Raw genomic sequence first — 16,838 nt, forward strand, 5'->3', positions numbered from 1 at the left:
ACTCCATTTTATATCTGACTTCGTTTTATCACGACCTCGAATTTAAGTTAGATTGCCAATTGGTTATTGGGCAATTATATAAGTTTAGCAATACATTTGATTGTTCTATTTAACTCTTTACTTATATTTTACCCATTCATATTAGGAAGCTATGTCGCTCAGAGGTCCTCACGCCTTGTTTAACGCGTGTCTCACGATCACAATCTCGCCAGCTTCGGTCATTTCTATATACCTGATTTCGGTAATCAAAGATACTTTAGTATAGCCCCCGTGATTGCATACACTTGAAATTAAAGTAAGGTTTTTTTCAGTAGAGGTATGGCCACTACTACAGATATAAGTCAACCAACTTTACATGTCTTATAATAGCTTTGGATTGGCCATGCCGTGGTTTCCCACGTACACTTATGTCAAGTAACATTATATTAAAACAGAGGTAAAACACACCCAGATTTAAGTTGGTCACGCATCACTTTTGCTGCCCTGCCCTAAAATGTACTTCTTGTCTTTACAAAGCATTAACACTTGAACACTTTAGCGACAAAATATTAGTCGTCACTAATCTGGAGCAAAACTTGCAGTAACATACCAATCCGTTTCCAATCCAATTTCAGAGTCAGTCGGAATAAAATCAAACGTACTAATTAATTATGTCAGGTAAATGTATCATGCCAATTACATAATCAGTTCAAAGATAATCAATACCTGTGAACCTGACATTATAAAATATATGAGTGCCTGCATACACTCTGCATCACGGGCTAATTTGAGTTACAAATCGCCACAAGCCTTCTTCAGCATCTCCCTGAATACTCAGACAAAGGCAGAAACCTCTTTTCAAATGTAAACATGAGTTCACAGTGGGAATTTGCATTAATCACCGTCCCAGACTTACTGGGGACAGACGTTGATTTACAAGGGGCACACAAACAGCAATTAACAAGATATCTCTAAACTCTCCACACCTTATTACATTTTTGGTTTACTTCTGTGGGAATGAGACCTTTGTACCAGTCACACTGAGACATTTCAAATGATACCAAACATGTATAATACTGTATGATAATAGTTCATATTAAACCATATAGATTTTTGGGTGAATTCAGGTAGGGATGGGTGAAGGGAATGATGTGCAAATTGGGAGGTGATCAACTCAAGTGCGCTTTTTGCCTCCGGCATCGTCCTGTCAGTCATCGCACCTCTAGTCACGTGACTCCTGTGGCTCAACTTACCTCAGTATCTCCAATTTACACTTTATATTCTTCAGTCCAGTGCAGATCAGCTTCACCCCAGAATCCTGCAGATTATTATTGTTCATGTTCAGCTCTTTCAGATTGGTATCTGATCCAAGAACTGCAGCCAGAGCTGAACAGCTTTTGTCTGTTAAGTTACAATCATTTAACCTACAATAAAGCCACAACACAGAATTAGATGGAACACATACAATACATTTTCTATATACAAATATTAAATACATTTTCCATTTTATTTTTTTTACATAAACAGCATATACAGCAAAGAGGCTGAGTTAAAATAAAATGTATCTTCAAAATCTACTATTTCCTGTACATTAGAGTTTTTATTCAGTGACAAATTTCCTATCTAAAATGAAGCATGTTTGAAAAATAATTTGTGTAAAGCTGTTATAGCTATAGGATTTTTTCTCTATTTATGTGACCTGATGGAGTTTAGGTTCTTGCCACTGTTGCCTCTGTCTTGCTTAGTGGACACTTATTATTCAACAATATTATTGACTTGACTGCACCAACACCATTATATGAGACAGTAGGGATGTAACGATTCACTCAACACACGATGCGATACAATTCACGATACTGGTTTCACGATACGATTTTCTCACGATTTTTTAACAAGTGATTAATTTAAGAAATTATAAATGAAAAAGTGTCCCTTTTATTATTTCTCAGACAAAATGCTGCACATTTCTTATTCATTTTAAAATATATTTGTCAAATAAAAAAACTACATTGAAATAAAAATAAAAAATCCATTCAAGGTTGTTTCAACTCAGTCTTTCTGTCTGTCTGGTCAAGAGGGTGGGCACTGGTACCTTCGCACACTAAGTAAAAGACTATGTAACATTAGTACCACATTTAGAGGGGTTTTAATTTTGTTATAATTTGTATCATTACACTAGCAACTAGCAAGAGTAAAAAAAACCCCCACACATTTAGAAAAATATGCCATAACCATCTATAAATTATATATATAAAAAAATATATATCCATGTACACATTTAGAGAAAGAGATAAATACAACACCTGGTTGCCACGGAAACACTGATGCACCTTGTGATCTCCGTGGCTCTCGCACTTGTCGTATTAATGCCTTTTACATGAAAACGGAGGTGATTTGTGGCTCTCACGGTGGTGATTATTATTAGTCTACGGAAAGTCAAAATGCCGCCACACCTCCGATTTGAATGAGTCAACGTCAACATCTACGCTTGCCGTCGCCATGTGTTTGACGGCGCGCGCACACCAGTCTATGGCACACACTGGCGCGGTGCGAGCGGAGCAAACCAAGCATTTTCAGTTCATTCCTATGGAAGTTGAGCTTGGCTCACACAAGCTCAAGTTCCATGAATGAAGTGAAAACAGTCGCTAGCTTCGCGCCAGTGTGTGCTTGCTGCTATTGTGGCTGTAAAGCGAGGTTCACAACTTCACAGTAGGCTACAGCAAACGCCCCTGCTGTTTAAAACGTGTATCGCTATTCGTTTAACATTTCAACCGACTTGAATCGTCACACATTTTTATCGTTCCCCTTCGAGGGAACTCGAATTGCGTCATCGTTATGACACTTTGGGAACGCCCCTAGCGTAACGCATCTGAAGCATGAATGAAATCTGTCCAATCCTGATTGGTGCTGCGTCATGACGTAGTAGATGACGGCATAACCGGAAGATACAAAGGTACGCTGGCAAATACAAACAATAGCTTTTTTTGCTCTTCAGCTAAAGCGCTCTGTGTTAAACTGTCTGCCTTATTTGGTGTTGTTTGTCCCATAAGAATTGCAATATAGAATCTATAGTGGCTCGGATCTCGCGTTTGCCGAGGCAGCGCGTTGATTACGGGTCTACTCTGCAATAAAGATTCTGTGACTTGATCTCGTGTTGTCGAGGCAGCGCGTAGATTAAAGGTCTGCATTGCAATACAGAATCTAGTGGCTCGGGTCTCGCGTTTGCCGAGGCAGCGCGTTGATTACGGGTCTACTCTGCAATAAAGATTCTGTGACTTGATCTCGCGTTGTCGAGGCAGCGCGTAGATTAAAGGTCGTACATTGCAATACCGAATCTAGTGGCTCGGATCTCGCGTTTGCCGAGGCAGTGCGTAGATTACGGGTCTACTTTGCATTAAAGATTCTGTGTGTGTGGGAGGCATGAACAGTCAGCTCCTGAGGGTGCTGGCTGTGTTCATTGAGAAATATCTCGACGCGCACAGCCGTGTGTTTTCGGGTGTTTCAGCCTCGCGCCCGTTGATTTTCTTCTCGAGAGATGGAAACCAAATATATTGTGAACGGCTCGAATCTCGCGTTTGCCGAGGCAGCGCGAAGAGTACGGGTCTGCAATGAAGGGTACACACGCGATCTGTGAAATAATACTGTTTGGGTGCGAGGCATTCACAGTCAGCTCCTGAGGGTGCTGGCAGTCATTGAGAAATATCTCGACGCGTATATCTGTGCGCTGTCGGCTGTTTCAGCCTCGCACCTATTGACTTTCTTCTTGAGGGATGAAAGCCAAATATATTGTAATGACTCGAATCTCGCGTTTGCCGAGGCAGCGTGTATGAGATCATATAACACAAAACAGTATTCTCTGGTAATTATGGCTGCATTTAATTTTAAGAAATTAAAATGATGAAATATTATCCGACTAGATATTTTAACTCAGCCTACCACTCAGACCGTGTTTCACATGCAGTGTTCCTTCTGCACATCAAAAATCGTTTTTCGATTTTTCCCTGCCGGTTCTCCGCTTCAGGGTCGAAAACGAGACAAAAACAGCAGGGCTATCCCCCCCGTGGAGGGACGAGCGTCAATCGCTCCTCCGCGGAGCCCTCAGGAAATCGATGCTTGTATCCAGCGTCAACTGCGCTTCGGGACACATCGGTTTTCAGCGAATGCACGCTGCAGTGTCCGCCCCAAGGGCTTGCGGCCAGGCAGTGCTCGTGTTCGCCCATCGGGAACGGTTTTCGATTATTCCCTGCCGGTCCTCCGCTTCAGGGTGTCGAGAACGAAACCGAAAGAGCCTCCCTTCAGGGAAGCCCTCAGGAAGTCGATGTCTGTATCCCGCCGTTAAGTGCGCTTCGGGACACATCGGTTTCCAGCGAACGCACGCTGCTCTGTCTGCCCCACAGGCTTGCGGCCAGGCAGCAATCGCGTCCGCCCATCGAGAATCGTTTTCGGTCGAACCCTGCCGGAGATCCGCTTCAGGGGGTCGAGAACGAATCCCGATTGATACCCGAAGCCAGGCTCGAGAGGCTGGTTCCCTTAGTAGATTATCACAGCGCATGGTCATGCCTTCCGAATATATCTGCGTGGGCCCTGCGTACTGTAGAGCTGGGTTACAGGCTGCAGTTCAGCTCCCCTCCCCCGAAGTTAAACGGGGTGGTCTGGACTGTGGTCGGCCCAGAGCAGGTTCGGGTTATGGAACAGGAAGTTCAATCACTGTTGGTCAAGGAGGCCATAGAACGTGTTCCTCTGCCAGACAGGGAGTCCGGGTTCTACAGCCGGTACTTCATAGTTCCCAAGAAGGATGGGGGGGTTGCGTCCAATAATAAATCTCAGGCACTTGAATCGGTCCCTGAGGAGATTCAGGTTCAAGATGCTCACAATCCCAGCCATCGTGAGTCAGATCCAGTTCGAGGACTGGTTCGTCACGATAGATCTGAAGGACCCATACTTCCATATTTCCATCCTTCCATGTCACAGGAAGTTGCAGAGGTTCGCTTTCGGGGGCGAAGCGTACCAATATCGGGTTTTTCCGTTCGGCCTAGCTCTCTCCCCTCGCACTTTTACAAAATGCATGGATGCAGCTCTAGCACCCCTGAGGCTCGAGGGCATCAGGGTGCTCAACTACATCGACGACTGGCTGATACTGGCCCAGTCGCGAGAGCTGGCGATTCGGCATCGAGATGTCGTCCTCGCCCACATCCAGAGCCTGGGGTTGAGACTCAACACAAAAAAAGAGTGTGTTGACGCCCTCCCAGAGGACTACGTTCCTGGGAGTTGTATGGGACTCCACGACGATGCGGGCACAGATGTCTCCTGCGCGCGTGGAGTCCATACTGGCAATGGTCTCCAGAGTGAAGCTAGGCCACAACCTCACTGTGAAGCAGTTTCAGAGATTGCTGGGGCTCATGGCAGCAGCGTCCAGTGTTATACCTTTTGGCCTGGTACACATGAGACCCCTACAGTGGTGGTTGAGAACCAAGGGATTTTCCCCGAGGGGAAATCCGTTCCGTATGATCAGGGTAACGCGCAGATGCCTTCGTTCCCTTGTCATATGGAGGAAACCTTGGTTCCTGTCCCAGGGACCGGTGCTGGGAGCATCATGTTGCCGGAAAGCCGTTTCAACAGATGCCTCCCTCACTGGTTGGGGCACGGTCATGGACGGCCGCTTTGCGAGAGGTCTGTGGGAGACCTGGCACTCTTCCTGGCACATCAATTGCCTGGAAATGCTGGCGGTCTACAAAGCTCTGAGGAGTTTTTTGCCGGACCTCTGCGGCCACCATGTCCTGATACGCTCGGACAACATGTCCGTAGTCGCGTATCTGAATCACCAGGGGGGTCTGAGGTCGCGCCCTCTATGCAGACTGGCACACCAGATCCTTCTGTGGTCCCAGGGGAAACTGTCGTCTCTCAGAGCGATGTATGTCCCCGGGGATCAAAATCAGAGAGCAGACATCCTGTCGAGGCAGGGGCTGAGGCCCGGGGAGTGGCGACTCCACCCCGAGGTGGTAGAGGCCATGTGCGTGAGATTTGGCCCAGTGGAAGTGGATCTTTTCGCGTCTCGAGAGACGTCCCACTGTCCACTGTGGTTCTCTCTCAAGTATCCAGCTCCGTTGGGGCTGGACGCTATGACACAGACGTGGCCGAGGCTGCGTCTGTACGCATTCCCCCGATCGCTCTGCTCCCGGGAGTCTTGGAGCGGGTCCGCCGGGAAGGGATCAGCCTACTTTTAGTAGCACCCCGCTGGCCGACCCGGATATGGTTCTCGGACATTGTAGCACTGCTAGACGGCCTCCCATGGCAGGTCCCTCTGAGGAGGGATCTGCTGTCTCAGGCAGGGGGCACAATATTTCACCCCCGGCCAGAGCTGTGGAACCTCTGGGTCTGGCCCCTGAGGGGGCTCGGTACCTAGAGGCTGGCCTGTCAGCAGGTGTTGTCGAGACTCTACTTAGCTCCAGGGCTCCTTCCACTAGGAGACTGTACAGCCTAAAGTGGAATGGGTTTTCCACTTGGTGTAGAGAGCGTGAGGTGGACCCAGTTAACTGCCCAGTGGCTTCAGTGCTGGAGTTCCTCCACGAACGTTTCTCCGCCGGTCTTTCCCCATCCACACTTAAGGTGTATGTGGCTGCCATTGCGGCTTTCCACTCACCTATAGGTGCTGGGCCTTGGGAAGGCACCATATGGTTGTACGTTTCCTCCGTGGGGCTCGGAGGATTAGGCCTGCGGCTCGCTCCAGAGTCCCAACTTGGGACCTGGCGGTGGTTCTTGAAAGGTTGGCTGAGGCCCCCTTTGAACCACTGGAGTCGGCTGAGGCAAAGAACCTGACCTTCAAGGTGGGCCTTTCTCCTTGCCATCACTTCTCTGAAGAGTGTGGGGGATCTCCAGGCCTTGGCTATATCGCCAACTTGCCTGAAGTTTGCCCCTGGCGGGGTTAGGGCCATCTTACATCCTAGACCGGGCTATGTGCCCAAGGTGCCGTCTAGTGTGGCACGGTCAGTGGTTCTTCAGGCCTTTCATACTCCACCTCATGGGACGGCGGAAGAGGGGAGACTTCACCTGCTCTGCCCAGTCAGAGCCCTAAGGGTTTACTTGGAGAAGTCTTCTCAGTGGAGGAAGTCAGACCAGTTGTTGGTGTGTTTTGGTTCACTCAAGAATATTACTTAAACCTGAGAACCTAAGAAGTTGTATTTGTTTTTAATATTTCAAGATTAAGGTCAACCGATGGCTAATGCCAATATATTGAGAGAGCAGGGTGGCCAATGGGTGATATATCATTAATTTAAAGATAGTAAAGAAATATCCATGACAATTGCTGAAATGAAATTTATAGTTATTTACTCGTTACTTTACTTTGATCGTGTCTCGAATGGGGATAGTAATTTAGCAAGAGAGTTCAAATGTTAATTTGCTTTGTTTTCTCAGAGAGTTGCCCTCACTTCCAGTTCTTCCAGTGTATCCAGTTTTACAACTGAAAGTCTTCAATCTGAATGATCCACAACAAGTAACCTGAAACTGGTCGGAAAATTAAAGTTTGGGAAAGGTCTAATTAAAGTCCAGACCTCAACTCCATTGAATAATATTTAAAGATTAAGGTCAACTGATGGCTGATGCCAATATATTGAGAGCAGGGTGGCCAATGGGTGATATATCATTAATTTAAAGATAGTAAAGAAGCATCCATGACAATTGCTGAAATTAAATTTATAGGTATTTTACTTAATTACTAAATTAGAAAAATTGACATTTTTTAAAAAAATATATGAAAAAAAATATTTTGATAAATGTTTTTTTTTTGTAAATCTCTCGATCTACATATTGCATTACATTATTATTACATGAAACTACAGAATTACTCATAGAAATCAGCATTTAAATATATAATTACTTGGAGAAACAGAGGGACAACTAATATATGATGTGGTAATATATATGTATTTTATTTAAGTAGCCTATTTTATAAAAATCTCAATGTTTTATACTATAACCTTTCAGAATTTCATCTTACTTTTTGGAAATATAAATAACATCTGTACCAAATTACATTCTTTCCCCCAGTTTGGGAATATGAATAAAATGTATTTTTTTTCTTTCTCAAGTATGAGTATGTGATAGTATATATAATTATATATGAATCATACAAGTCTGGTGTATCATATGATACAAAACAAACATGCAAACATTTTTACATGGTGTGGCGAACAGGACGGCCGAGGGACGTGAGAGAATGTCGCGAGGCCGGTGGTGCGATTGCTAATGATCATCCACGTCGTCGCTCCCCCTTCATGCTTCTGCTCCTCCGTGAAAGATGCGAGACCGGTGTGCTCACAGGTGCTGCTCATTAGCAATCGCACCACCGGCCTCGCGACATTCTCTCACGTCCCTCGGCCGTCCTGTTCACAACACATGGTATTTTATATTTTGTCTTGAATTGTGATAAACTGTCTCCACACACACACACATACACACACACACACAAAAAAAGCTTTACAGGTATAGCTTCATGTTTATGATGGGGAATCACTATAGAGATAAATGCATTTTTCAGATGAGAGCTGAACATGACAAAATACATAAAAGACTTACAGGGCTGTTTTGGAGGCTTTAATGACTGCCGATAATCTAATGAGGCACTCGTCTGATTTCTTGAATTTCTGAAGCTCAAACTCCTCCAGCTCTTCCTCTGATGTCAACAACACAAAGGCTAAAGCAGACCACTGGGCAGGTGAAAGGTCACCAGATGAGAGACTTCCTTTGCTAAGGTGGGTCTGAATCTCGTTCACCAGAGTTTGGTCGTTCTGTTCATTTAGACAGTAGAACAGATTGATGGATCTCTCTGCAGGAAGATTAGCTTCTAATTTCTGCTTGATGTACTGAACTATTTCCTTGTTGCTCTGGTCAGTGCCGTCTCGCTGTGTCAACAGACCTCGTAAGAGTTGTCGATTGGACTGGAGTGACAGACCGAGGAGGAAGCGAAGGAAAAGGTCCAGGTGTCCATTGTCACTCTCCAGCGCCTTGTCCACTGCAGTCTTGAGAAAATCAATCATGGTTTCATTTCTGTTTTCCTGTTCTGTAGACTCATGATCAAACACACTTGTCTTGTTGATGTCTAGAAACAGATGTGCATAAAGGGCTGCAATAAACTCTTGAATGCTCAAGTGAACAAAGCAGTACATGGTACCAAGAACGATCCCTGTTTCCTCCTTAAAGATCTGGGTACATATGCCTGAGTACACTGATGCCTTATAGACGTCAAGACCACAGGCTTCCAGGTCTGTGTCATAGAAGATCAGGTTGTTTCTTTCCAGCTGATGAAATGCCAGTTTCCCCAGTGAAAGGATGGCGTCTTTATCCCAGGAAACATCTGGTGTGTATTCTCCATCATATTTCCGGCGGCTCTGCTGGATCTGAAAGCGGAGAAAGTGTGTGTACATTTGTGTCAGAGTCTTGGGAGTGTCTTCAGTGTTTGATTCCTGCAGTGTTTTAGAGATCTCATCAGTGTTTTTCACATCATTATTTCTCTTCTCCTCCAGAATGTTCTGAAGAACAGTGGCTGAAATCCAGCAGAAGACTGGGATGTGGCACATGATAAAGAGACTCTTTGATTGTTTAACATGATCTATGATTGTGTTGGCTTGAATATCATCCTTGAATCTTTTTCTGAAGTACTCATGCTTTTGTGCGTCGCTGAATCCTCGTATCTCTGTCAGCCGGTCGATACAGTCAGGAGGAATCTTACTGGCAGCTGCTGGTCTGCTGGTGATCCAGACGAGAGCAGAAGGAAGCAGATTTCCCTTCATGAGGTTCGTTAGGAGAACATCCAGAGAGGCTGGTGACGATACATCACGCCACGTCTCATTACAATCAAACTTCAGAGGAAGGCGACATTCGTCCAGTCCATCAAGGATGAACAGCACTTTGAACTGATTCCTTCTTGTAAGGTTCAGTCCTTTTGTCTCTGGGAAAAATTGAGTTATAAGGTCCATCAAACTTAGTTTTTCTTTCTCCTTTAAGTTCATCTCTCTGAATGGAAGAGGAAATATGAAGCTGATATCTTGATTTTCTTTTCCTTCAGCCCAGTCCAGAACAAACTTTTGCACAGAGACTGATTTCCCGATGCCAGCGACTCCTTTTGTCAGTACAGTTCGGATCTCCTCGTCTTGTTCAGGCGCTTCAAACAAATGTGTGCATTCAACCTGTATCTCTTGTGCTTCATGACGTCTGGAAGCAACTTCAATCTGTCTCACCTCATGTTCAGTATTGACCTGTTCACTGCCACCCTGAGTGATATAGAGATCTGTGTAGATGTTATTCAGCAGTGTGGAGTCACCTTGCTTCGCCATTCCTTCAAACACACATTGATACTTCTTCTTTAGGCCACATTTCAGCTGATGAATGAAGAACAGCTCATCTAAACACAGGAACAGACAATAGATAGTTTTAGTCTTCATTTTCTCTCCTACATTTATAAGAGACAATCAGACAGATGATCACGAGTCTCTTGTGTAACGAGTGGCACGGATTCTATATCTCACAAGTTCAGACTCAGAAGATTTCCGGATCGACTCACTGAAGCAAAACTAGCAAAAGTCAATATTATAATAAATTAAAATGAGTAAATCACTCAGACTACTGTAATGCAATCTGCTAAATAAAAGGTAAGTATATTTTCTCTTTGTTGGCAATTTGAATAATTATGGAAATGAAAATAAAACAAAGCAATTAAATGACAGAAAAATACAGTACTTCAATTGAATTACATATACCAGGAAACAATGAAAATTCTCAATGTCACTTTTCGAAATCTCAGCCTCAATATTTAAATTCCAAATTCAACAATTGTATTCTCAATTTCAAAAATAAGAAATAAGAATGTTCATCAAAATGGAATAACAGTTCATTCCATGAGGAGAAAAAAAACTCAAATTCTTGTCTTCAGGAAAATCCAGGTAAAGTGAAAAGTGGAAAAAAATACCATGTGTGTAGTTCTGTCCTACCCACTCTGAAACTTTGTTTCTCACACTCTTTTACAGGTTTCCAGGGACGAAATGATGGGATGGCTCGCCAGTCCAACCAGGAAAAGAAAATCCACAGCAGGACAGAAATCAGAATCTCGGCAGCAATTCAGGAACTCTCAACAGAGAATTTACAGGAAAAATATACCAAAACAAAAAAACCCGGCCAAGGAGAAATATAGATCACAGAACAAAAAACAATTTTCCAAAGGAAAGATTAGAAAATTTCTCCTATCTCTTCAGTATGGGTTCAGCACGACGCGGTGAGTTTTCACAAAGCAGTTTCTCACGTGCGAGCTCTCTAAAGAACTAAAGCCTCATAAATCTACTGTGCTTCTTTATAATTTATCGCAAAATTATCAATGTTCCTTCTTTCTTAACTCATTCAATCGATTTAATATCACTTTCGTGTCGTTCAGAATCTCTTGCAATCTTTCATCTCTGGTCTCGTCTCAGCTTGATAACCGATAGATCTGGAAATTATTTTCTCAACGGTGGGCGGAGTTAACCCTTCACCTACCAATCGGAAATTCACTCAAAAACGTTTTTTTATCCTTTAATTATTTATAATGAAATAAATACATTTTATTTATAATTTTTCACTCACTATTAGTTTCATATCGATATGAATAAACCAATACTAATTATAAACACTAGTGACCCAAATTAATGTACTGGGTTACACTCTCCCTGCCTGAATATATGCAGGTCCCTCTGCATACTCACACTAAAATCATTTCTATCAGAGTCACTTCAAAGGGTCTTCCAAAGAGGTAGTTATCGCAGTACTCAGGCTTGATAGTAAAGATTGGATAACTAAACTAAGGGGATTACCCAATTGCGGGTACTGAAGTCTTTTGGGGGGTTCACATTGTCTCTTTGAACGTCGAAGACCTCCTCCAGTTTCAGTTAATCCACTCTGATTATCTTGAGAGTCACAAGGAGTGGCAGTTTCTTCTTGAGGGGAAAGGATACTTCTTTCTTTGTGTGAATTTCCAGATGATTGTCCACCCTCAGCATTAATTTTCTCACAATTCCTCACTGTTTCAATTTCTTTTCCAGACTCCTCAACTGAACTTTCGTCAAGAACTTCAACTTCAGGCAGATCTGCTCGGCTCCCTTCCACCAACTCCTCTGAAGGAGGATGATCAGCATTCTGCACATTGGAGGATTCCACATCAGGCAAGTTCCCATTTTTTCCAGCGGGTTCTTTCGGGATAAAACATCCTTCCTCCTTTTCAGCCTCATCTTCAGCTCTAGGTAAGTGGACTGTTCTCCCATCTCCAGTGAAAGATATGAATCCTGAATTTGGAAGAATCCTGGTTTCAACCTCAAAAAACCTTTCGGGAACATAATGGTCTACTGGGTCACAGTCTGACTCTGAACACTCATTTACACTCTCAAACTCTTCAGATTCTTCAGCACGTCTGGCTCTGGTTCTGGGTTTGTGAAGTACTTTCCTCTCAACAGGCTCATCAGGTGTCGACAGGAATCCACAGGGCAACAGCAGATCCCTGTGCAGAGTCCTCGGAGGTCCATTCTTTTTTTCTGGAGTCACCGTGTAAACAGGTAAGTCTCCTGCCTTCTTGATCACAAGGTAAACATCAGATTCCCACTTATCCGCTAACTTATGTTTTCCTTTCAAGCGAACATTTTTCACCAATACTCTGTCACCAACTTCCAAGGTAGAGGCAGTAACACGCTTGTCATACCTCTTCTTGTTTCGTCCTGCTACCTTTTCAGCATTTGTAATTGCCACCTTGTAGCTTTCTTCAAGTCGCTTCTTGAGACCTTGTACGTACTGAGAATGGGATTCAGATGAGCCATCAACTGGCAACCCAAAAGCCAGGTCAACCGGTAGTCGAGGTTGTCTCCCAAACATTAGTTCGTACGGGGAGAATCCAGTCACGTCACTCTTAGTGCAATTATAGGCATGGACAAGTGGTTTGACATAATCTTTCCATTTTGCCTTTTCTTTGTTGTTCAAAGTTCCCAACATTTGTAGCAGCGTTCGATTGAAACGTTCAACTGGATTACCTCTCGGGTGATATGGGGTAGTTCTAGTTTTGGATATCCCAGCACATTTACACAGTTCCTTAATTGTTCGAGACTCAAAATCAGTGCCTTGATCGCTGTGAAGCCTTTCTGGGAACCCGTAATGCACCAGAAAATTGTCCCATAAACACTTGGCCACTGTCTGAGCTTTCTGGTTCCGCGTTGGCACAGCAACAGCATATTTAGTGAAATGGTCAGTGATCACCAGGATATCTTTTGTGTTACTCAGATCAGGTTCTACTGACAGAAAATCCATGCAAACTAGCTCTAACGGTCTACTAGTCTTGATGTTCACCAATGGAGCAGCTTTTTCTGGCAGAGTCTTTCGTCGAACACAACGCTCACAGGTTTTGACCTTCTTTTCTACTGCTGCAGCCATTTTAGGCCAGAAGAACCTTGTCCGTACAAGATCGAGAGTCCGTTCGATTCCCATGTGACCCATGTCATCGTGGAGCTCCCTTTAGACAGTAGAACGAAAACAAGCAGGTAATGCTAGCTGGTATGACGAAACTCCCTGCTTTTGAATTCTCCTGAAAAGTACTCCATTTCTCAACTCCCACCGGCTCCACTCTTTGAACCATGGAATTAATTCAGGTGGGCTGGTCTTGAAACAGGGCTTGTCATTTAATTCCAACTGTCTGATAATTGCTCCAATTTCCGAGTCCATTCTCTGTCTTTTTCTCAGTTCTTCTTCAGACAAATGGGAAATCTCTGTACGTTGGGAAGTATTTTCTTGTTGAAAAGCTTGTGGTAAAGCATCCACATCTATGGCAAGGGATTCTACTAAAGTCACTGGAAGATGAAAGGATTCAGGCTGACCGTTTGATTGACCAAGATGATGACGTTCACAGATAGCTTCTACAGCTTCGGCAGAAACGACCTGCGACGTGTCTTCAGTTAAGTGTTGGTGAGTAAATTTTCTAATCCTTTCCATTTCTTTTTGTGTTTCCAGGTCGTCTGGAACTTCCTCCTGTGGTCTGCGGGATAACCCGTCTGCATCCTGGTTTCTACTCCCAGCTCTGTACTTTATCTTAAACGTGAATGTTGACAGACTTGACAACCACCTATAACTGGTGGCATCTAACTTGGCGGAAGACAAGATGGAAGTCAATGGGTTGCTGTCTGTTATCACAGTAAAAGTAGCCCCATACAAATAATCATTGAATTTCGCGGTCACAGCCCATTTCAATGCTAAAAACTCCAATTTGTGGGCGGGGTACCTTACTTCACCCCTGGTAAGTCCTCGACTTGCATATGCGATGACTCGCATCTGTCCGTCTTGCTCTTGGTATAATGCTGCACCAAGCCCGGTGGTACTGGCATCCGTGTGGAGCACATACGGGAGTTTGGGGTCGGCAAATCCCAGTACTGGAGCAGAAGTGAGTTTCGTAATGACATCATCAAAGGCCCTTTGACATTCTGGTGTCCATCTTTCGCCAAACTCTTCTTTTGGACTGAAATACTGCTTTGTTTCGTCTGTTTTTTTCTTGCGACCTTTCTGTAACGGAGGATACCCAGCAGTGAGATCATTAAGAGGCTTCACAATTTTTGAATAATCTTGCACAAACCTTCGATAATAACCAGAGAATCCAAGGAAAGCTCTGAGCTCCTTAAGTGTTTTCGGCCTTGGCCAGGTTTTAAGGGCCTCCACTTTTGCTGGATCAGTTTCAACTCCACTCTGCGAAACTATGTGGCCTAAATACTTGACAGAGGTTTGGCAAAACTTGCACTTCTCAGGTGAAAGCTTTAGCTTGAACTCACACAACCTTTTGAGAACCTCTTTCAGACGAGCTTCGTGTTCTTCCAAAGTTCTTGAAAAAACTATTAAATCGTCAATGAACACCAGCACTTCTTTCCGATTGAGATCTCCCATACAACGTTCCATCAACCTTTGAAACGTACTAGGTGCATTTGTTATCCCTTGTGGCATCCTGTTAAACTCCCAGAATCCTAATGGGCATACAAAAGCGGTCTTATGTTTATCAGACTCTTCCATTTCAATTTGATAGTAGCCTGACTTTAGGTCGAGGACTGAAAACCATCTTGAGCCGGTCAAGACTGAAAAAGCTTCTTCCAGGTTAGGAAGGGCGTATGCATCCTTGATCGTCTGAGAGTTTAATTTCCTGAAATCTATACATAATCGCACGGAGTTTTTTTTTTTTCCGTACCACAACTATGGGAGATGAGAATGGGGATTCTGATTCTCTGATAACGCCAGCTTCAAGAAGTTCTTGCAGGTGTTTCCTGACCGCATCCACGTCTTGAGGGTGAATTGGCCTGGCTCGGTGCTTGAATGGTGTCTCATCACTGAGCTTTATTCTGTGTTTCACATGGTCGGTATGTCCGTAATCCAGATCGTGTAATGCAAACACGTCAGGCATCGAATTCAGCAGTGATGTTATTCTCGCAAAATCAATTGGAATCTCTGACAGAGGTGACTCAGCCTTCTCACTTCCAGTATCTGCTTTCAAAGAATCTTTTTCTATTACTCGCTGGACTGCATGGATTTCAGCTATCACAGCCTTTGAGGGAATTACAAGATCAGTTTGGGTGTCATTCTTCACTACTACTGGCAACTGAGCAAAGCGTTGCTTTGAAGGTAGGCTGTGCAGACAACTTGCCACCATAAGACCACCAGGTAAGGAAACCATGGTAGGCGGCTCCACTACCACCCATTTTTCAAAAAGTGGACCTCTCACCTGGACTAGTCCATCCAGAACAACAGTACACCCTGCCGGAACAACTTCTTGTTGATTCCCTTTCAACTTCACACATCCTACAGTTCCACTGGAAGCGTGCAATTTCCTCTTCTGCAGCACGTTTATCACAGCTTGGTAACCATAAGAAAGAGACTTGATAGCACCCGTGCCCCCTTCAGTGCAATTGGCATATAGCACGTCGAGCGAGTTGGTACCAATTAGAATCTGTGGTATGTTTGTCAGGTCTGGGACTATCAGAGCTAACGTCGGGACCTCAGCTTCGACTCCCAGGAAACTTTCTGGAAACTTCAAGTTGAGCTCGACATAACCCAAATAGGGTACAGCTTGTCCGTTGGCTCCCTCCACTTCAAGAAGATGCTCCAAGGATTTCATGGGGTGCTTACACAGGTATTTATCATAGTAGGACTTGGGAATGGTTGTCACCTGCGATCCAGTGTCCAGAAGGCAGTTCACTTCTCTCCCCTCTATTCGAATCCTGGTGGTGCACCTGGTCCCTACTAATCCGGTAGGTAATTCACGACATAGAGATTCATGTGCCTGCTGCTGCAACAGATATTCATTCTTCTTAGGGCATTGTTCTTGTCTTCCCGTCTCTGTTCGCCCTCCAACTGAGACGGATTTCAGTTCAACGGCACAGGATGAGAGAGGTTCTGCAGATCCCATTTGATTTGTCGCTCTCTTAACTCACGGCGCTTCTCTTCGACCTTGCGAGGGTTTGGGTCATTTCCGCAGTTAACAGCAAGGTGTCCATCCTCTCCACAATGGAAACAGTAACCAGGATGGGGTCTGCTGTGCGGTTGCCATGTGTGCCTTGAATTTCTATCCATCTCTGGTTCCATCGGCTTGGGTCGATACTTTTCAGGAAAAGTGCTCAAACCTGGAGACTCTCGATATTCCCTCTGCACTTTTGGGACAAGATGAGCTTGAAGTTCAGCTATCTTCTGCCTCAATTCAGAGAATTCCTCAACCGTAGGACTGATCTTTTCTTTACGAACTGCTTGTGGTTTCATCCGCAGAGATCTGAGCTTGGAGTTTTGCAACCTCCTTCTTCAGGGTTTCGACTTCAGACTTTTCAGCTTTG

At 44.3% G+C, this 16,838-nt stretch overlaps 1 protein-coding gene across 1 annotated transcript in view; it reads right to left on the reverse strand.

Annotated features, from left to right (window-relative positions):
• The window catches only part of LOC130100468 (ribonuclease inhibitor-like), a 669,359-nt gene that overhangs the window by 209,953 nt on the left and 442,568 nt on the right, over positions 1 to 16,838 (reverse strand). The gene's annotated exons all lie outside the window — the stretch shown is intronic.

Source organism: Rhinichthys klamathensis, unplaced genomic scaffold (assembly GCF_029890125.1).
Source record: "Rhinichthys klamathensis goyatoka isolate OS25496 unplaced genomic scaffold, OSU_Roscu_1.1 h1tg000011l_1, whole genome shotgun sequence".
Taxonomy (NCBI): Eukaryota; Metazoa; Chordata; class Actinopteri; order Cypriniformes; family Leuciscidae; genus Rhinichthys; species Rhinichthys klamathensis.